This window comes from Taudactylus pleione, unplaced genomic scaffold (assembly GCF_031769625.1).
Source record: "Taudactylus pleione unplaced genomic scaffold, aTauple2 ptg000070l, whole genome shotgun sequence".
NCBI classification, from domain to species: Eukaryota; Metazoa; Chordata; class Amphibia; order Anura; family Myobatrachidae; genus Taudactylus; species Taudactylus pleione.
This window is the reverse complement of record NW_028284472.1, coordinates 13,720,010-13,742,383: the sequence shown is the minus strand read 5'-3', so window position 1 is coordinate 13,742,383 and position 22,374 is coordinate 13,720,010. Positions and strand designations below refer to the sequence as shown.

The 22,374-nt window shown below is 49.6% G+C and overlaps 1 protein-coding gene across 1 annotated transcript in view; it reads left to right on the top strand.

Annotated features, from left to right (window-relative positions):
* RCAN2 (regulator of calcineurin 2) overlaps positions 1 to 22,374 on the top strand; it is a 285,683-nt gene that overhangs the window by 46,336 nt on the left and 216,973 nt on the right. The gene's annotated exons all lie outside the window — the stretch shown is intronic.

The window sequence follows — 22,374 nt, the reverse complement described above, 5'->3', positions numbered from 1 at the left end:
TCGTAAGCGGCCGCTCGTTCGTTCCGAGCGATGTTTGCCCAACTGCGCGAACCAGTCAGTGCGGCCGAAAATCGTTTGTTCGCTAAATAGCGAATGCCTGCTATTTTGAGTGACAGGAGGAGGCCTATGTGGGTGGTAACAGGGGAAGGTGTTTGAAAACGGGGAGTGGAGATCCGAACGCAGGCGTGCTTAAAGGTCAAAACGGGCGTTTTATGGGTGTGCATAATTAATACAGCAGCGTCATTGACCACGTCACTGGGTTATTTTATAGCCAGAACTGCTCGCAAGATTGTGGTAGCAAAACCCAACCCCAAGAATAGCGAGCAGTTCATACGCTGGTCGATGTACTCGATTAATCTAATAAATAGCGGACATGACGTAGGATGCGAGCGGCCAGGGGGCGTATTTTTTCATAAAACGACCGCAAGTTTTGTTCGCTCGTTCAGACATAGAGGCGTGAACAGATCGCAAAGAGCGAACGGTTCATTTGAATAGCCACCCCTATTTTCTGGACGAACGACCGCAAATAGCGTCCGGCTCTGAATCAGGCCCTTAGTACGTAAGCACAGAAGCAAAAAATTGTTCAACCATCTACATAGACTGAATGAGACCCTGTGCTGCTTCCTACAGTCGGCTACTGCAGAGTCCAGGTGGCTGTAATTAATGAGGTGGAGCCAGTTATTATTATACATTATTTATATAGCGCCACAAGGGTTCCGCAGCACCTCACAAAGTACATAAGCAAGTGAGCACACAAGAAAACAGCGTCTTACAGTACAAATTAGCAGCAGGACATCAGCAACCAAGTGTTAGGTGTCCGTGTGGGGAGTTAGGAGTAGACGATCTTATGAGTAAGGGGAGGAGGGTCCTGCTCGTGAGAAAGTTGGAGGCCAGGAGGTGAGGTGAGAATCTTGTATCTGTGGCCGTGTCTTCTAAATAGGCATGGACATCGTTGAATGATGTTTCTCAAACATCGATGGTCAGTGTTTTGCTACTGATGGCAGATTTCCACTGCTTCTCTTCAATCGATAACCGAGTTTTGGTAGCGATGGGTTTAATTTCCTTCCTGTGGCACATCTCTTAGCCTGACCCTCCCTTAGCTGCACCTCATTTTCTCATTGGCCAGCCACAATCATGTCTACAATTGTGCCACCCACCGATGGTCCAAGCCATTGATGCTTTTCCGTTTAGTGGGCCTGATTCAGAGCCGGACGCTCTGACCAGAGCGCTCGCTCTGAATAAGGGCCCTCCTCCCTCAACTTGGAGCGGCCTCATGGACGCTCGCATAGCTGTGGGTTACCACCCACAGCTATAGCGAGCGCACATGATGATGGTCGCGATGGTCAAGACCGTCGCGACCATCGGGCTTGCAACGAGACCCTGCGGTAGGGTCTCGCTGCCGCAAGCCCAGGAGTGCTTTTGGCTCTATCAGAGCCAAAATCACTCCCACTGACATCACTAGTGATGTCAGTGGGGCCGGCCCCAGACGGTAGGCGTTCCCATGGGAACGCCTCCGTCTGGCAGCCACCCCCCCGGCGCGCCCACCAAAGGGGGCGTGCTGTCACTCACCATCGACAGCACGCCCCCTTTGGTGCGAGACCTATAACGACGGCTTGGCCGTCGTTATTCGGGTCTCGCGCATGCGCACGACGGAGCTCCCTCCGTCGTGCGCATGCACAATTCGGCACCATCGACCCGCTTGCGAGCGTCCTGCGCTCGCGAGCAGGTCTGAATGACCCCCAGTGTTTCCTACCATCGATGGGATGTACCGATAGTGCCATAGATGCAGGCCATTCAATGTCCTTTTCTACGCCTAAACCGAGGTTATGACCTTTTCCTGTGCTTTGTGACTCTTTCATGTGCTTCAGTTGTTGTTGAATATTTTCAAGTAACAGCAAAAATAAAGAAATAAACCCTCAGCGATACGCTGCTTAGATAATGTACAAGTGGGTCATTCTCAGAACCTCCCCAATTGATTAATGTACAACATTATTTCTCCGGCATTAGGCAGGCTGCAGTTCTGCATCACTCGGGGGACATTGCGTTGCCTCTCTCCTACATTTTACTTGACATATTAGATTAGCCCTCGGTTGTTTGCAGGAATCTCAGTGTACACAAAGCCTAGTAAGTGCCACATTGTATTAGTGAGTAAAGGGAGAGGAAGCGGGGGTCCTGGGGAATTGTCCAGCTCTCTTTATGGCTTATACAGTAACAAATATTCTATAGAGAGCGGCTACAACTCCCAGCAATATAGAAAGCACACTTTCCCCTTCTCTGATAAGCGGATCACACAGAAAACCCCGCCCCAGGAGATTGTGGGTGAAGTTGTACGAATGACCATACTGTGATACAACCAGAATATGGGATATTTTCTCTCAGGTTTTGTGTGAGAATGCAATTTATTAAAGAGATTTAATGGTTGCAGAGGCCAATGAAGACAAACGGTCCTGTCATTGGGCCTGATTCTGAGAATTACGCACTGCCGATATTTACACAGATCACGCCATTGTCAGCCATTGCCATTTTGCCAATGCTGCACTGCGCATGGGATTATATTGCGGGGAACTGCTCACAAAATGGGAGGGGGGTGCAAGGTAGACACATAAATTGACCATTGTGATCTCCTTCGCAGCATGAGAGCTTTCTGCGTGTCAGGAGAGTCGCAGTGTTTGAGACAGGTCAGACTGGACATACATGCCGCCAGGGGCATCTTAAGGGGGCCGTGTGCACTCCCTGTGCGGGGCCTCCTCTTCTCTGCCCGGCAGCCGACAGGTGTGGCTGGCCAGCCACCGGAGCATTAGTAGACTCCGGGCACTAGAGTGTGCTTGGAGTCTACTGCACATGTGCAGAACACCGGAGGGATGGCCGCGGCGGCCATTTTTGGGTGTTCTGAGCAGCGCTGACACCCGACGCGGGACCACGGACAGGTGAGTTTAAAATAATATGGGTGCAGGGTGTGCAGTGTTGGGCCCCCCTGAGCCCGGGGGCCCGTGTACCCAGCACACACTGCACCCATTATACATAGGCCACTGCATGCCGCTTGGTTGCTGCGTCGATGTTATCGGTGCTTACGCTATTGTATGTAGTCGGACAGATGAGAAAGCAGCAGTGGATGTATTGTCGACTACGCTTTGGAAGACATTAGCATATTTTAGCAACTGCGATTCGTAAATCGCAGTTGCGATTGCATTGGCGTAAATCTCGGAATCCGGCCCTCGGTTACTGTTCTGTGGGCCTGATTCACAGATGGGCACGGCGCCAAGGTTTTGTCATTTGAGCGATGTTCTGTTTTATTTCGACGCATGTGCGAAAAGTCTAAAAAACCCGCACTGCGCATGTGCGAACCAATGTGTGCGATACCGTCTGCAATTGCATTTGTTTTCGCTAACACTTGAGAAGGGGTTTTTGATCCCTGGGAGTTTCAGGGTGGAGACTGGATAGTGACCTAAAGCGACCGCAAAGAGGCACGGGACGCCGGTCTGTGGTGACACCGCCATCGCCTGTTCCTTATATACCCTAAGGCTATATCACCAGCCGAAAAAAAACTACTGCAACTATTATACTTTTGTTTACAGTGACCGCACAACTATTATACTTTTGTTTACAGTGACCGCACAACTATTATACTTTTGTTTACAGTGACCGCACAACTATTATACTTTTGTTTACAGTGACCGCACAACTATTGTACTTTTGTTTACATTGACCGCAACAACTATTATACTTTTGTTTACAGTGACCGCACAACTATTATACCTTTGTTTACAGTGACCGCACAACTATTATACCTTTGTTTACAGTGACCGCAACAACTATTATACTTTTATACCTTTGTTTACAGTGACCGCACAACTATTATACCTTTGTTTACAGTGACCGCAACAACTATTATACTTTTGTTTACAGTGACCGCACAACTATTATACCTTTGTTTACAGTGACCGCACAACTATTATACTTTTGTTTACAGTGACCGCAACAACTATTATACTTTTGTTTACAGTGACCGCACAACTATTATATTTTTGTTTACAGTGACCGCACAACTATTATACTTTTGTTTACAGTGACTGCACAACTATTATACTTTTGTTTACAGTGACTGCACAACTATTATACTTTTGTTTACAGTGACCGCACAACTATTATACTTTTGTTTACAGTGACCGCAACAACTATTATACTTTTGTTTACAGTGACCGCACAACTATTATACCTTTGTTTACAGTGACCGCACAACTATTATACCTTTGTTTACAGTGACCGCAACAACTATTATACTTTTATACCTTTGTTTACAGTGACCGCAAAAACTATTATACTTTTGTTTACAGTGACCGCACAACTATTATACCTTTGTTTACAGTGACCGCAACAACTATTATACTTTTGTTTACAGTGACCGCACAACTATTATACCTTTGTTTACAGTGACCGCACAACTATTATACTTTTGTTTACAGTGACCGCAACAACTATTATACTTTTGTTTACAGTGACCGCACAACTATTATACTTTTGTTTACAGTGACCGCACAACTATTATACTTTTGTTTACAGTGACCGCACAACTATTATACTTTTGTTTACAGTGACTGCACAACTATTATACTTTTGTTTACAGTGACCGCACAACTATTATACTTTTGTTTACAGTGACCGCACAACTATTGGAGTTTCCCTGATTGTCACCTTGTGCACAATTCAAACAGGGGCGCATATTTGAACAAATTACCATACTTCGCTAACTAACGGCAACATTTCTGTTAACTGTGGATACTATGGGGTATATTTACTAAAGTGAGAGATTTTAGAAGTGGAGGTGTTGCCCATAGCAACCAATCAGATCCTAGCTATTATCTTCTAGAAGGTGCTAGTTACTGTACATGACAAGTAGAATCTGATTGTTTGCTATGGGCAACATCTCCACTTCTAAAAAGTCTCGCTTTTATAAATATACTCCTAGATGTATGTTCCTATTATACATGTGTAAACCTTTTTATCTTTGTTACTTTATTCTCTGAGCATTGTGACTCAATAAAAGCTATTGTACCTTATCCTGATAGATATTTGCTATACACCACATCTCATTACTATTCAGATATTCTCTAGAGTGCAGATCTACTTTATCTTATATTCACCTAAGAGCAGGGGCAAACACAGGATTTCTACAGAGGGGTTTACAAATGCTTGATTTAAAAGTAAGTGAGACCAGTCCATGAAGACTGCATAATTCAGAAGTGGGCTCCATTCCAGAGAAGCATTGATAATTAACCCTATAGATGATTTAAACTAAGTAGTGCACCCCTAACAGTGCATGTTTTCCAGATCTCCTAGTTGGTGCACAGGTGTAATCTTTAGTGGCTGACACGTTAAAACATCCACTAGCTGTGCTAATTATTTATGTGTTATAGAGAAGAACATACAGCACTTGTAAAATTCTATTGTGGTCATGGTGTGGACTGGGGAGGGGGGTTTCCAGGCAACTGGGAACCCCCCTTGTGTTTGCCTATGGAGAGATTGCAGCCAGAGGATTCTCTAGAAGTCAGTGAGGGCCTAGTCGAACTCCAATATAGTTCCCCCAATACCTTGCTCTTGGGCAGAACAAATGGGGTCTTTTGTTTTCGGGAGATCACTTGTGACCATGCAGTGTCATTTTTTATTTTTTTATTATTATAAAGGAAAATGATCATTATTATGTGTGTTTTTTGTTTTGTTCTGGTACCGTATAAGGATATTGGACGCCATGTAATAGGAGGAATTCTGTGACCATATAAAACTGCGAGGCCTCAGACTGAGTGAATGTACTTCGGTCACGGACGTCTGAGGTGACTTACCATATAATTTTACAGCAGGGTGTATACCAATCCCTGTAATATTATATACAAGTATCATGTTGCTATTGTGATTCTGACCCTCATATTAAGGTGTGTGATCTTTATAGGATGCTCTTTGTGCAATGTCATGCAGATGCAGCACATTTATTGATATTCAGATGCCCTCTGAGCTGCAGAATGTGTGCCCACTGGCATTACATCCCGTACCGGTATCTGCCCCATTGCTTTCAAAGTCATTGTGACACAATTAGAGTTACAGGGTCCTTTCTCTCATATGTGCTCTGTCGACCTCATTCAGGGGCTCATTCATCATCTGGTGCGAGTTACGGCGGCGGATACCTAATTACCGGGGCAATTCATCATTGCTATGGTACGGGGACAGCTGCTCCGAAAATCAGTAACTTCAGTAACAATGATACTTACCGGTGACAGGTCTTTCCAGCGGGCATGCGTGACATGAGGTCCCACACGCGCATGGCCGCAGGTCACTCACTGCGGAGTATGTGGGGGGATCCCCTCGGATCGCTCTTTGCAACCCTGAACCTCCTTCCCATAGAAAGGAGCGGGGGCCCCGGGAATACGCGCCATCTGAAGATGGCATCGATTCTGGCACCGCTGCAATAAGCAATGGTCAGAAGAGCTGTTAATGGGGTCCTGTCATCGCCAGGTCAGTCTCTTATAGGAGACATTGTCTGGCAGGGCTGTAATGATAAAGTCAGAGGAAGCATCTCATCCCTGCGTAAAGCACTGATAACAGAGGCTACGCTATGGGGCAGACATGTGGTCGTTATAAATAAGCCCTTTGACCCTGTGAAGTAATTGTCTTAAAATCTAAAGGTACTCTTCCCCGTACAGTGTAGATTGTAAGCACTTCAGCACAGGATCGTTCATTCCCTCCAATTATGGGCATGAGTGTGTGTCAGATGCAGCGGCTATGCCTGGCACAGAGGAGCAATGTTTTTCGGGTGCATTTGTGAATTGCGCTGCATCGTGATTTTGTATGTGCAGAGTTGCTGGACAGATTTGGACGCCCACTATCAGAAATGGGAGTTTCTGACCGTGACTGTTAGGGAAGGGGCGTATTTATAATGGGTGCAGGGTGTGTGGGGCACATGGGCCCCTGGGTCCAGGGGGGGCCTGCACCGTACACCCTGTACCCATAAAACTTACCTCTCTGGAGTCCCACGTCGGCTCCGGTGTCTGCACCTGTAAAAACGACTGGAAAATGGCCGCCGCTGCCATTTTCCCGTAGTTTGCGCATGCGCAGTACAGGGAAAATGGCCGCCACGCCCATTTTCCCGATCATCTGTGTATGCGCTATAGACTCTGGGTCTCATTCAGACCCGCTCGCAGCGCAGGACGCTCGCAAGCAGGTCGATGGTACCCATATGCGCATGCGCACGACGGAGGGAGCTCCGTCGTGCGCATGCGCGAGACCCGAATAACGACTTCCAAGCCGTCGTTATGGGTCTCGCACCAAAGTTTGGTGGGCGTGCCGGGGGCGTGGCAGCCAGACGGAGGCGTTCCAATGGGAACGCCTACCGTCTGGGGCCGGCCCCACTGACATCACTAGTGATGTCAGTGGGAGTGATTTTGTCTACCCGCAGGGTCTCGTCGCAAGCCCGATGGTCTTGACCATCGCGACCATCATCATGGACGCTCGCATAAGCTGTGGGTGGTCACCGACAGCTATGCAAGCGTCCAAGAGGCCACTCCATTTTTAGGTAGGAGGGCCCTGATTCAGAGCGAGCGCCCTGGTCAGAGCGTCCGGCTCTTAATCAGGCCCTCTGTGCACACTTTAGTGGCCAAAGTCTATAAGTACGGCACTAGCCGGGCACCGCTCAGTGCGCAGCTGGCCGCCGGTCGGAGAGGAGGGGGCCCGTGTCGGAGACTCCACACGGGCCTCCTCCTCCTCTCTAGAAACGCCCCTGGTTTGGGGGCTAAAAAGACGCACAGAGATGTTATGGGGGTGTCACAGGTGTGTTGAGGACATGTCGCTGAAAGCGGTTGCATGTAATGACGCTATATAGGAGGCCACGCTCAGACAGGGAAGATGGAGTGACCGTTGACGCTTCTAAGGAAGCACCAAGCGGTATTTCAGCGTCTGCCTGACAGTGGGCGCCTCAGTCCTCGTGCTTGTCTCTCCACCGGGGAAGGGCGTTATAGAGGCATTGGCATAAACTTGCGGGTGCGACACAAGACGGCGGCGCCGCGTCTGCATCTGTCTCAGAATGAGCCCCTATATTTATTAGATATCTGATTAGGTGCAGTGTATCTTCCGTCCTGCTGCTGGATCTATCAGACAGGAGAGCCAGGTGAAGCTGATGGGCTGGTGTCGTTGTACACCCTCATCAGCAGCCTGAGTGCCTGAGTCTTGTTTCCTAGAACTCTCCTCACAGTGTCAGTAAACAGAGATACTCTGTCCTTCCAGGATCACATTAGTGAGGCTCCCCCGGCACTCGGGATCAGGGAGCCGGGTCCCTTGGCTGCAGCAATTTGAGCCGTCGCTATTTTTAGGAGGATGAACGCTTTTCTTTGTGTTATTAATAGCTGTTGGCCAGAGCCCGGAGGAAAGTGACCTCGGTGCAGGTGAATGATGTCACCGTTCCCAGGCCCAGGCTGGCTGCTCTGTCTGCATGTCGCTGGTCTCCCCTCTTATCAGCCTCCTCTTTCCTTATAAGGTTCCCAGTCTCTGGTCAGGGCACCGGGTTATCATTAAATATGAGCGCACGACCGCAGGCCACAGAAACTGGGTAATTAATGAGGGTCCCTGTTTAAAGGGACAGTATGGTAAGCCTGCAAATGCTTGATTCTGGAGCAAGTGCGGCCAGTCCTTGAAGACGGCAAAATTAGTATTAAACAGCTATTAATATGCGTCATACAAAGTGTATTGTGTGTCATAATTCCAGCACATACTGGCCCGATTCTGAGCCGGACGGTCTGACAGAGCGCACGCTCTGAATCAGGGCCGGCCTTCTTGTTTTTTATTCCACCCACAGCTATAGCGAGCGGCCAGGAAGATGGTCGTGATGGTCTTGACCATCGGGCTTGCGACGAGACCCTTGTGGTAGGGTCTCGTTGCCGCAAGCCCCTGAGAGATTTCGGCTCTATCGGAGCCGAAATCTCTCCCACTGACATCACTCGGAGGTGTTCACATGGGAACGCCTCCGTTTGTGCAGCCACTCCCCCGGCCCGCTCACCAAAGGGGGCGTGCTGTCACTCAACATCGACAGCACGCCCCCTTTGGTACGAGACCCGGAGCGACTGATTGCCCGTCGCTATCCGGGTCTCGCGCATGCGCACGACGGAGCTGGCACTGGGCCACCATTGATCCGCTTGCGAGCGCATAGCGCTCGCTCGCGGGTCTGAATCATTGAATCATGCCCACAGTCCCCAGTGATCACAGTAAGCCATTAGATGTGGCAGTAGGGCCATCCTGCCTGAGCTGAATGCTTTTATTGCAGATGTGGGCACCATTCCAGAGCATTGGAGCAAGTCCAGGAGTCTGGGGGAGCAGCAGAAGCACCTAGCACTGCCCTGGACATGTACAGTGCATCCGGAAAGTATTCACAGCGCTATTTCCACATTTTGTTATGTTACAGCCTTATTCCAAAATGGAATAAATTCATTTTTATCCTCAAAATTCTACACACAATACCCCATAATGACAATGTGTAAAAAGTTTTTTGTTATTTTTTCAAATTTAATAAAAAAAAAACACTAAGAAATCACATGTACATAGGTATTCACAGCCTTTGCTCAATACTTTGTTGATGCTCCTTTGGCAGCAATTACAGCCTCAAGTCTTTTTGAATATGATGCCACAAGCTTGGCACACCTATCTTTGGGCAGTTTCTCCCATTCCTCTTTGCAGCACCTCTCAAGCTCCATCAGGTTGGATGGGAAGCGTCGGTGCACAGCCATTTTCAGATCTCTCCAGAGATGTTTAATCAGATTCAAGTCTGGGCTCTAGCTGGGCCACTCAAGGACATTCACAGAGTTGTCCTGAAGCCACTCCTTTGATATCTTGGCTGTGTGCTTAGGGTCGTTGCCCTGCTGAAAGAGGAACCGTCGCCCAGGTCTAAGGTCAAGAGCGCTCTGGAGCAGGTTTTCATCCAGGATGTCTCTGTACATTGCTGCATTCAGCTTTCCCTCTATCCTGACTAGTCTCCCAGTTCCTGCCGCCAGGGCCGACTGGGACTAAATAGAAGCCTTGGCATTTCAAGAGCACACAGGCCCACCTCGCGTCAGCATCTGGCTCCAGACAAAGACTCCTCCCCTTACTATTCATGACCCCTCCCACTTCTTAGTCTATGCTCATACAAATATAATTAATATTAGAACAACATACAAGCAGTGGCGTAACAAGGGTATTTAGAGCCCAGGGCAAATTTAAAAATGGAGACCCCTTCCTTGTGCGCGTCAAAAAATGGACGTGGTTACGTAAAAATGGGGCATTTCAACATGACACACACCCCTTTTTCGTCACTCTGAACATGCCTTTCATATGCACCTTAACTAGTGTTCACTCTAGCTCCAGCGAAAATGGGCCGTGGCCATTGAAAAGGGGTGTCTATAAGACGCGTCCCATTTTAATCACTCTTGGGGGCGTGCCCAGCTCTTACGGACATGCCGGGCAGCCCCCTTATATAGTGTCCCACATGCGCAAGCGTCTATTCTCAGACGGTGACTGGGTCATCGCACATTTCCCCACCCGCGAGACACTGCGACCCGCGGGTGAAGACGGCACCCGCAGGCTGTTAGGGCAGGGCGCATCTTGCCCTCCTTCTGGAGGGCAGGGTGCTTTTTACCCTCCAGAAGGAGGGCAGGGCATCGCGCCCTGCTAAAACAGCCTAGCGGGAACGCTACTTAACCCCAGTAGTGTCCCTTATACAGTACCCCCAGTATGCAGTGTCCCCAGTGGTGGTCCTCCTTATGCAGGCCCCCAGTAGTGAGCCCCCTATTCAGTGCCCCCAGTATTAGTCCCCCCAGTGCAGTGCCCTTATATTGTGCCCCCAGTAGAAGTTCCCCACAGTAGTAGTCCTCAGTAGAGGTTCCCCCCTCCTGATACAGTGCCCCCAGCAGTAGTTACCCCCCCCCAGTAGTAGTACCCCCCCGCAGTAGTGGTCCCCCCGATGCAGTGCCTCCAGCAGTAGCCCCTCCAACAGTAGTCCCCAGTAGAAGTCTCCCCCCAAGTAGTAGTGCCCCCCCCCTCCGATGCATATAAAAAAAAATACACTTACCTGAATCCACGCTCCGGCCACAGCATCCGCCTCCGCACGTCAGTCCTCCCGGGCTGGCGCACTCTGCATTATGGGAGAGACGTCATGACGCCTCTCCCATAACCCACTGGAAGAGATGGAAGGCGGAGCTCATGAGTGAGCTCCAGCCCGGCTCTTGCAGTGGGCGCAGCAGCCAATGAGAGTCTGTCTGACTCTCATTGGCGGCTGATTAACACACACATCACCGCCGCACGGCGGCGATGTGTGTGCAGCAGCCATCCTCAAACCCAGCTGCCGCTCGCGTAATGACGTCATGATGTGTCTGCGTCATGACATCATCACGCAATGATGCGGCCGCTGTGAGAGGTGAACCCAGTCGGGTAAGCTTGCGCTCGCCCAGACCGGCCCATCTGGGATTCGCATCGTATGGTCGTTAGCAGGGGCCAGAACCTGTCAGATTTTAACGATAGGTTTGCTATCGTTATCTTTCAAATCTGACAGGTTATCGTACCCTGTGTATGGGCCATCAGAATGGAGGGTAAATATGTACCAAGTCCTTGTATTGTCACCTTGTTAGATGCCTGTACTGCTGGGTACAACTCCAACTGATATCCTAACTGCTGGCTCAAAGAGTATTTGCCATGTATACGGGCCACACAGTAAGGCAAGTGCTCTGGAAATGCTTGTCTGAATGTTGTGGAACTACATGCCACAGCATGCCCTGCATACAAAGAGCTTCTGCGATAGGTGATGCAGTATTACTGTAGCTGTAGAACACAGGAGCTCTTAGCAATACTGCCATCTAGTGTTTAAAATATGTAATGTTATAAATGTAAAACAGACATTACTTTTTAATTTTTTAATTGTTTATTTTAATTACTGAATAGTTTGAATTGTTTTTAAAGGTTTAAAATGTCCAAAATACAAGATATGAATGAGCAGTAAACCAGTAAGACTGAAACCATTTGTGAGGAAGCCTATATTATTTATTAACATTTATTTATATAGCGCCTTTGGACTTTACAATTGGATTATTATAAATGACATCATTCTATTTCATTATGTTTTCCCAAAGGGCATTATTGGGTATTGGATAGTATTTATGGCATAGTCATCCCACACCTATGATGCTACCATCATAGGGAAGCTGGCTCACATTCAGGAGGTGGTGAGACCCCCATGTGCACAGTCATTATGTATAGATCCAGTGGTGGATTAATGGGGCTTATGGGACTACATGCCAACTTGTAGCAACAGGCCCATCAGTTTCAGGGCCTGCAGAACACGATAAGCTGCTAAGCAATGCAGAGTGGTGCCATGCTTCACAAGTGCCCACTCGTCTGCCAACTTACTCATCCCCAGTGAGCGCCTGAGCATTGCTGCAAGCCCCCCACATCCATTGGATCACAGCTGAAAGCAAATAAAGTAAGTATAACACATATTACTATCAGTCCCTCCCTCATTGTGCCAGTCACCTCCCCCATGCAGTGGCAAACGCAGGATTTTGAAAGAGGGTTTCCGAATCCTTGGTCACCGAACCTACGAAAAAAACAAAAAAACATCTACCCACATATATATATATATATATATATATATATATATATAGAAACAGCTTACACAGGATTTAGGACCACTACAGTAAAATATACCACTCAGCCTATGACGAGGTATAAACACTGACACACAAAGACACAGACACACACCTCTATCACTAAAAACATGAATGCAGCAGGCAAATAAATACAGCCAGCATGATTTATTAAAGACTCCCCTCCCCCCAGTAGTGCCCCTTATACAGTGCCCCCAGTAGTGCCCCTTATATACCTCCCAACTATCCCGCATTTAGCGGGACAGTCCAGTTTTTCTGGGACTGTCCCGCTGTCCCGCCCGCGGGCCGCATTGTCCCGCGGTGGGGGGGAAGTTGGGGGAAGCATACATGCTGCTCTGCAGAGCTAGAATAGACGCTGTGCGCATGCGCACAGCATCTATTCAGAGTACGGGGGGGGAAGCCCGGGGGCTGCCCAGCATCTCTGAGATGCTGGGCACACCCCATTAGTGATGTAAACGAGGGCGTGTCATCAGACCACGCCCCCTTTGTAATTAGGCCACACCCCCTTTTCGTACCATCCCGCCTCCCTCCCAACAAATGTTGGGAGGTATGCCCTTATGCAGTGCCTCTTATATACAGTGCCCTTTATACAGTGCCCCCAGTAGTTCCTCATATGGGTTGGGCATGAAATACCGACGGTGGAAGCCCGACACATCATAATCCCCACGCCGGCTGGTAAGTACATTTAACCCTCGCCTCTCCCCCCCTAACCCTCCCTTGGGGGTGCCTAACCCTAAGTCTCGGGGCGGTGGTCCCTAACCCCCCCTTCCCGCACCCTAAACCTAACCCTCCCGGGGGTACTCAGAAACCCCCCCTGCGTGCGTGTATGCCATGTGTTAATGTTTTACACCTAGTCCTTGTGGCCCTTAATCTGGCCCTTGGTATAGAATTGTTAAACTGGGTACACACCTAAAAGATATCTCTGCAGATCAAGTGATCTGCAGATGATGGTTATTCATACGCACTGAACAACCGTCATCTGTCGCTGTTCCGCTGGCCGTGGGTGGTGCCGCACCCCCTCTCCCCCCCCACGGCCTTTGCTACACATGTACGGGCAGTCGGCTGATCGCCGTACACACAGCACAGTGGACAGATATATCTGCCATCAGCCACCGCGATATGTCTGCGATCTTCGATGTTCACAGACATATCGCTGGCCTACAGGCACACGATATATTGGTCAATCAATTGATATCTGCCAGTGTGTAGCCAGATTTAGGTATCAGCTGTATCTGCTGATTTGTCTTCCTACAGGCAAGATTATTTTAACCTAAATGAGGGTGGGGCCTATTCATCAACTCTAAAATAACGTTACCGTTATTTTAGTATTCATGAAGAGACTTAACACAGGAGATATCACTGACATCTCCTGGTTAAGTCCCCCTGCGTTAATTTCCACACTCCCCGCACATTAGTACATTAGTATGGGGATATGGAAATTAGGCTATTCATCAAATTCCGAAAATTAAGTATTTTCTGATTTTGATGGAGTTATTGTCCGCCACTGTAAGGTGGTGAATAGCAGGTAACACCTGTGTCAGCGTGGGCAGGTCCCCCGGCGTCTTCCTCCAGCACTCTGGTCCCTCCTCTGGCTCCGGAGGCTGGTCTGACACGTGTTCTCCTAGTAGGACACAATAAAGTTTAGAAAAAAAAAAACCTTTTTTTTTTCCAAAACTGTACTGTGTGCTGCTGGGAGAACACGTGTCAGACCAGCCTCCGGAGCCAGAGGCTGCTGCGCGGGCAGGTAAGTGCGGGGACGGGGGGAGGTATGCGGAGGGGGAAGGGGGGGCACTCAAAATTACCACCGCTGTAGGCAGTGCTGCGCATGCGCTGGTTTTACGGATGTAACTGCGCATGCACAGCACAGATTACAGCTGCGGTTAGTTAGAGCAGAGAGGGAAAAGTATCTATTTCCCGAAAAGCTGTCATCGCAAAACTGACAGCTTTTCGGAATAGATAGTTATGGAGAGGAGGAATGATGAATTCCTCCGGTAATTAGGTAGAACACCATGCGAGTTCTAATCCTAATTACCTCCAGAGAATTTTTAAGTTATGATGAATAGGCCCCAGAGAGAGAGAGAGAGATAGATATGAGATAGATAGATACATACATACATATATATATACAGGGGTCCTGTTTTATCACTTCAGTAGGCTGATCATGTGACTGGATTACATCACAGACAGCATTTGTGATGTCACTGCGTGGTATAGAACTGTCAGTTATATGCTGTAACTGCTGATAGGATATGTCACGGAGGAAGATACGCTTATTTTACCCTAAATGTTATATGAAAACAATGTGATAGATAGATAGATATCAGCGGTACAACATAGAGCAGCTGACTGAGGGCCTTATTCATGTGCGCTCGCAACCGGGTCGATGGTGGCCCATGAGCGCATGCGCACGACGGAGCCGGCTCTGTCGTCCGCATGCGCGAGACCCGGATAGCGACGGGCAATCTGTCGCTCCGGGTCTCGCACCAAAGGGGGCGTGCTGTCGATGTTGAGTGACAGCAATCCCCCTTTGGTGGGTGGGCCGGGGGGGTGGCTACCCAAACAGAGGCGTTTCCATGAGAACGCCTACCGTCTGGGGCGGCCCCACTGACATCACAAGTGATGTCAGTGGAGAGATTACGGCTCTGTTAGAGCCGAAATCTCTCTGGGGCTTGCGGCAACGAGACCCAACAAGACCCTTGACCATCGCGACCATCATCATGGCCGCTAGCTAAAGCTGTGGGTGGTCACCCACAGTTATGCGAGTGGCCAGGAGGCCGCTATAAAAATAAAAAAAGACCGGCCCTGATTCAGAGCGAGCGCTCTGTCAGAGCGACCGGCTCTGAATTAGGCCCTGAGGTCACAGAGCAGAGTAGGATTTCGGGGACCAGCTGACCGGAGTCCCAGAGGACCTCCCCGGAGCAGCGATCATCAGTCTGTGGGCCTGATTCAGTAAGGATCGCTATTCTGCTTATACGCACGCAATGCAGTTGCTAATATCAGCGGTGATATGTAAATGTTTGCATTCACATTGCAATCGCAGCCTGACATTAGGACGCCCACTTCCCCTTACATCCGTATAGTTTGGCAACATAGCGAAACAATCGGTGACATCGGGTAACCCATACGCACAGTTACGGCAGGTCAGACCTTACTCAGGAATTGCTGCTGCGCACGCTATGAGGCCTCAGGCTGCGTCTGGTATTGCAGTGGATAATTTATGCTCGCCCCTGCAACGGCGTCCCAACGCACTGGCACGCCTGCTTTCGCCCACCCACACCCCCGTCACCACCCACAAACGGCACTTCCTGTCAATCACTCTGCCATCTATCTGCATACCCTCTGCGATCGCAGTCCCAATCACATCGTCTGGTTCGCGCACGCGCAATGCATGTGCAGTGCGAATTAATCGGCTGATTGCGTGCGTATAAGCAGCTGCGTTCTTTGCTAAATCAGGCCCTGAGTGCAGGTAAGTTGTTTTTTTTTCTTTTCTTTTTTTGATACTGTAGCCAGCACTGCGGTCTATGAGACACGGGGGCTGATCTGCGTGCTCTGCTTTGCCTGGCAGGGATGGCTGAGTTAGAGAAGGGGAAATGGGGGGACCACGACCCTGTCTAACTCCATCTGCAGGTGGCGTTATTCAGCTTTGGTAAATTTTAAGCAGATCGCACTTCTCATTACTAGTATGGGAAATGTGATCTGCTTACTAAAAATATGCAAATGAAAGGGCTGGGGGTAGTTTTTTTTTACAAAATAAATACATTTAAGTGAAACTAAAGTAATGTGAAAAGGGTTTGAAAACAAAGTAAGTAAAAATAAAAGGATAAATAGGGCTCAGTGTAAAATAAGCTTATTGTAACCGAAATGTTATGTGAAAATAATGTTAGGGACAGATAGATATCAGTGGTAAAATGCAGGCAGGTTGTGATGTATGATTTATCACCACAGGCTGATCATGTGACTGGATCACATCATAAACAGCCTTTGTGATGTCACTGCCTAATATACAGTAGAACTGTCAGATATTTGAAAAGTATCTAATTAGGCCCATAGAAAAGTTTGTAAGGGCCTCAATGTACTTCCCAGGGGCGCCGGGCTGAGGGGGCCACGCTGCAAAACTTGTTTTTTCTCTCGAAGGGGGCGTGCTATGTCTCCCATGATTAGGCCATGCCCCCTTTTACCCGGGCCCGTGGAGGGCCTGACTGCCGTACACTACGGGTAATAAATCCCAATAGTCTCTGCAGTGGAGTCAGAGGAGCATTTGCTGAGCTCTGATTGGAGGAGCCCATCACATGCTCCTCTGACCTGGAGTTTAGCAGCAGTGCAGCCTCATGGGTGTGACTCATTGTGAGGCTGTCACTGCTGCTCTGCCGGCTGCCTGAGGATGCTGCTGGTGAGTACACTGTGTGGGCACTACAGGTGGCATAATGTGTGGGCACTACAGTGTAGCATAATGTGTGGGCACTAGAGGTGGCATAATGAGTGGGCACTAGCAGTTGCATAATGTGTGGGCACTACAGGTAGGATAATGTGTGGGAACTGCAGTGGCATAATGTGTGGGCACTACAGTGTGGCATAATGTGTGGGCAACAGAGGTGGCATAATGTGTGGGCAACAGAGGTGGCATAATGTGTGGGCACTACAGTGTGGCATAATGTGTGGGCACTACATTAGTATAATGTGTGGGCACTACAGTGTGGCATAATGTGTGGGCACTACATTAGTATAATGTGTGGGCACTACAGTGTGGCATTATGTGTGGACACTACAGTGTGGCATGTGTGGGCACTATAGTGTGGCATAATGTGTGGGGTCTACAGGTGGCATAATGTGTGGGCACTATAGTGTGGCATAATGTGTGGGCACTATAGTGTGGCATAATGTGTGGGGACTATAGTGTGACATAATGTGTCGGGCACACACTGCATCTTCATGTTACCCACTGCCTGTCACCTCTTCCTGTCACCCTCTCCCTGTCACCCACTGCCTGTCAACTATCCCTGTCACTCTCTCCCCCTCTCTGTCACCCACTGCTTCTCCCTGTCACCTCTCCCCTTTTATCCACTGCCTCTTCCCTCTCCCTGTCACCCACTGCCTGTCTCCTCTCCCTGTCACCCTCTGCCTGTCACCTCTCCCTGTCACCCACTGCGTGTCACCTCTCCCTGTCACCCACTGCGTGTCACCTCTACTCAACACCCTCTCCCTGTCACCCACTGCCTGTTATCTCGCCATGTAACCCACTGCTTCTCCCTGTCACCTCTCCTCTGTCATCCACTGCCTCTTCCCTCTCCTTGTCACCCACTGCCTGTCACCTCTCCCTATCACCCTCTCCCTGTCACCCACTGCTTCTCCGTCACCCACTGCCTGTTATCTCTCCCTGTCACCCACTGCTTCTCCCTGTCACCCTCTCCTTGTCACCTTCTTGCCTCTCTTTGTCTACCTCTTGCCTCTCCCTGTCACCCTCTACCTCTCCCTGTCACCCACTGCCTGTTATCTCGCCCTGTAACCCACTGCTTCTCCCTGTCACCTCTCCTCTGTCATCCACTGCCTCTTCCCTCTCCTTGTCATCCACTGCCTGTCACCCACTGCCTGTCACCTCTCCCTATCACCCTCTCCTTGTCACCTTCTTGCCTCTCTTTGTCTACCTCTTGCCTCTCCCTGTCACCCTCTACCTCTCCCTGTCACCCACTGCACTTTGAACTTGGAGTAGGGCGGAGGAGGGGGGCCCAAAGCGAATTTTTGCACTTGGGCCCACCACTCACAAGTTCTGTCACTGGTACTACCCAATGGTGAAAAATGTATACAACACGTGTAACTTTGACAAAGAAGATGGGGCCCCCCTCAGCTCTGGGCCCGATAGCAGCTGCACCCCATGCACTTATGGTAATTACACCCATGCATTGTGTGCTGAGCCTGCAATGTGGGGAGAGAAAGCACCTGTCAGCCGGGTTAGGTAATATGCAGGTAAATCAGCTCAGCATGAGGAGTCCACCCTGCACTCAAACCAGTCTGCTGACTAAGGGCCCCGTTTAACAACGAAGCATGACCCCTTTAGCGCTCTAGCAGATACACCCGCAGTCGCACATAGAATATAGGCATGCTGCATGTCATTTTAGTCAGCAGAAGCTTGTGCGTCCTACTCACATCACTTTGCGAATAAGGCTCATTTGAAGGTAAAAAGTCGCACGGAAAGACGCTCTGCGCTGCCAAGTTGCACGATGCTCACACGTTATGTTTAACGTGACTTGTAGCTCATGGCAGTAAGACGTATGTTGGCACTAGCGTTCCCGCTAGGCTGTTTTAACGGGGCACCGAGCCCTGACCTATTTCTGAAGGGTAAAAAGCACCCTGCCCTCAAGCACGGCCCACTGAAACAGCCTGTGGGTGCCGTTACCATCCGCGGGTCGCAGTGTCCCGCGGGTGGGGAAAACTGGTGTAGCAGTCACCGCAGGTGAACGGATGCTGTGCGCATGCGCCTAGCATCCATTCACACTGACAGCAGCGCTTGGGGCAGCCTGGTTTGTCCGGAAGTGCCGGGCAAGCCCCCAAGAGTGACGAAAAGGGGATGCGTCTTAAGGACACGCCTCCTGTTCCTTGGCCACACACCCTTTCAGGGTGTGAGCAGGTGTGCCCTTTCTCTAGAGTGAACACTAGACACATCTGTATATGTATTGGGGACTGGAAATATTTGTACATATAAATACTCTCACCCTGGGAGTTAGATCATTTTACCCTGTGTCTATGAATATGTCAGGGGACTGTTATGGCAGGTGTTGCAATTGCCTTTACCAAAGTGGACTTAGGGCCTGATTCAGAGCCGGACGCAATTAGCGCTCGCTCGTCCAGGAAATAGTGGTGGCTATTCAAATGAACCGTTCGCTCTTTGCGGTCTGTTCACGCATCTAGGTCTGAACGAGCAAACCAAACTTGAGGTCGTTTTTTGGAAAAATACTCCCCCTGGCCGCTCGCATCCTACGTCATGTCTGCTATTTATTAGATTAATCGAGTACATCGCCCAGGGTATGAACTGCTCGCTATTCTTGTGGTTGGTTTTTGCTACCACAAATTTGCGAGCAGTTCTGGCTATAAAATAACCCAGTGACGTGGTCAATGACGCTGCTGTTTTAATTATGCACACCCATAAAACGCCCGTTTTGACCTTTAAGCACGCCTGCGTTCTGATCTCCACTCCCCGTTTTCAAGCACCTTCCCCTGTTACCACAGACATACGCCTCCTCATGTCATTCAAAATAGCAGGCATTCGCTATATAGCGAACAAATGATTTTCGTCCGCACTGACTGGTTCGCGCATGCGTATTAAAAACCGTACGCATGCGCAGATGGGCGAACATCGCTCGGAACAAGCGTACTGACGCTTACGAGCGGCTCTGAATCAGGCCCTTAAAGCTTTGTATTCAACATTCAAGATATAAAAACTTTTACCTCAGAGCATACGATACAGATGGAAGGTGAAATAAGCAATGTATAGAATATCTTACATTATGGATTGAAGGTAAATGTATGGCCGTTACGGAGCGTATCTCGTGTGAATTTGCAGTGATCATGCTCTAAATATGGTTGCACACAAGTGAGGACGAGGCGTTTCATTCACATCTACACCTATGACAGAAGTCGCCTGTCATCGTGGCACATGGGCCTTATTTCCGCTGCTTAGAACGGCACGACAAAGCACACCCCGCTGTCACATTAGCCCCGTTATTCAGCTTTTACACTTGGGGCCTGATTCACTAAAGATCGCATCTGCGATAACGCACGCAGATCTGCTGCAAAAATATGCCGATGACTGCAATCGCAATGCCGTCGCACAGCCAGCATAGAGACGCCTGCTACCGCTATCGCACATCCGTAATCCCTCTCAATCCTGCGTACACATTGGTAACATCGAGTAACATCGGCTCCTCACGCACATTTACTGACCTTACTCAGAAATTTCTAACCTCGTCAGTGAGTACACAAGCTGCGTATGCCGTCGCAGTGGCTAATTTATGCACGCCCCTGTAACGGCGTCCAAACGGACAGGCACGCCTACGTTTCTCCGACCACTCCCCCCGTCAACACCCCCAAACGCTGTCATCCCGTCCCTTGATCTGCAATGACTTTGTATCTACGGAGGTGATCGCAGTGCGATTGCAATGCCAACTCACCCCACTGCAATGCATGCGCAGTACGCTCCAATGGCCGATCTGGGTACGCTGTTGCGATCCCTGATGAATCAGGCCTTCATCTGTTTCACTGCTTTGTTTATGCTTCATTTAACTCTCTACATAAAGGAGGTTTCATGGCTGCAGTTCATTCAGGTGCCAGATACTTTACGTTGCTTACAATATGTTTTATACACAGGTGCATTTACCCAGTACTTAGTAATGGCGGCTTGTCATACCATGAAAGTTATTACCACCTCTGAGGTGAACAATTCTGGTCACTTTGCATAGGTCTATCCAACCTCCACCCAGGTCTCTTTTGAGGTCTACAAATCAGGACTGTCACTCCAAAATTGAGAGAACTTGGGAGGTACAGTATGCTAAAACCTCTTCCTCTTTCTTCCTATACTGATATAATGGGATGTAGTTAATAGACCGGTGGACTAAATGCCGACACCAGAAGACCGGCAAGGGACAGGTGTCGAAATACTGATGCCTATCTTCATCCCAACGCCGGCGTGCCGAAGGACGACGGACCGATCAAGGTGAGTCCGGCCGTCCCTGGCACTTAGCCTTGGGGGTGGGGGCATAACCATATCTAGACTTTTTGGTGCCCTGTGCCAGAGAGAGCATTGGTGCCCCCCTCCCCATTTTTTAAATAGGGACATAAGATAGTGCACCTGAAAATGAGCCATGCCCTCATGGGCAAGGGCCAGGGAAGAGATAGGGGAGGCCAGGAGATGCTGGGGATAAAAGAAGAGGAAGCTACAAGTGAGAATGATAATAAACAGGAAATTTGACAGGTCCAAACAGCGCCCCCTGCCCTGTGGTGCCCTGTGCCATGGCACTGGTCGCACCACTCTAGCTACGGCCCTGGGCGGGGGGGGGGGTTATGTTTAGGCAACCCCGGGGGGAGGGTTAGGCTAGGGGAAGGGGGGGATTAGGGTTAGGTGACGCTGGGGAGATGTTGGGGTGCAGGCACCCCCCGGGAGGGTTAGGTTTTGGGTGTGGGGAGGGGGGGGGTGTTAGGTTTAGGCACCCCCGGTGGGGACTTAGGGTTAGGCACCACCTCAGGAGGGTTAGGGTCAGGGGTGGGAGAGGGGAGGGTTAGGTGACTTACCTGCTGCTGTCAGGATTTCCTCCTGTCGGGCTGATTGTTGACGGGATTTGATAAGCCGCCGGCATTTGAATCCTATTCCGATATAATGCAGTTCATTGATATGATGAAGTCTATCAACATAGGGCCTGATTCAGAGCCGGACGCTCTGACAAGAGCGCTCGCTCTGAAACAGGGCCCTCCTACCTAAAATTGGAGCGGCCTCCTGGAGCGATAGGGTCTCGCTGCCGCAAGCCCAGGAGTGCTTTTGGCTCTATCAGAGCCAAAAGTACTCCCACTGACATCACTAGTGATGTCAGTGGGGCCGGACCCAGACGGTAGGCGTTCCCATGGGAACGCCTCCGTCTGGGCAGCCATGCCCTTTGGGGGGCGTGCTATCCTCACCATCGACAGCACACCCCCTTTGGTGCGAGACCCATAGCGACGGCTT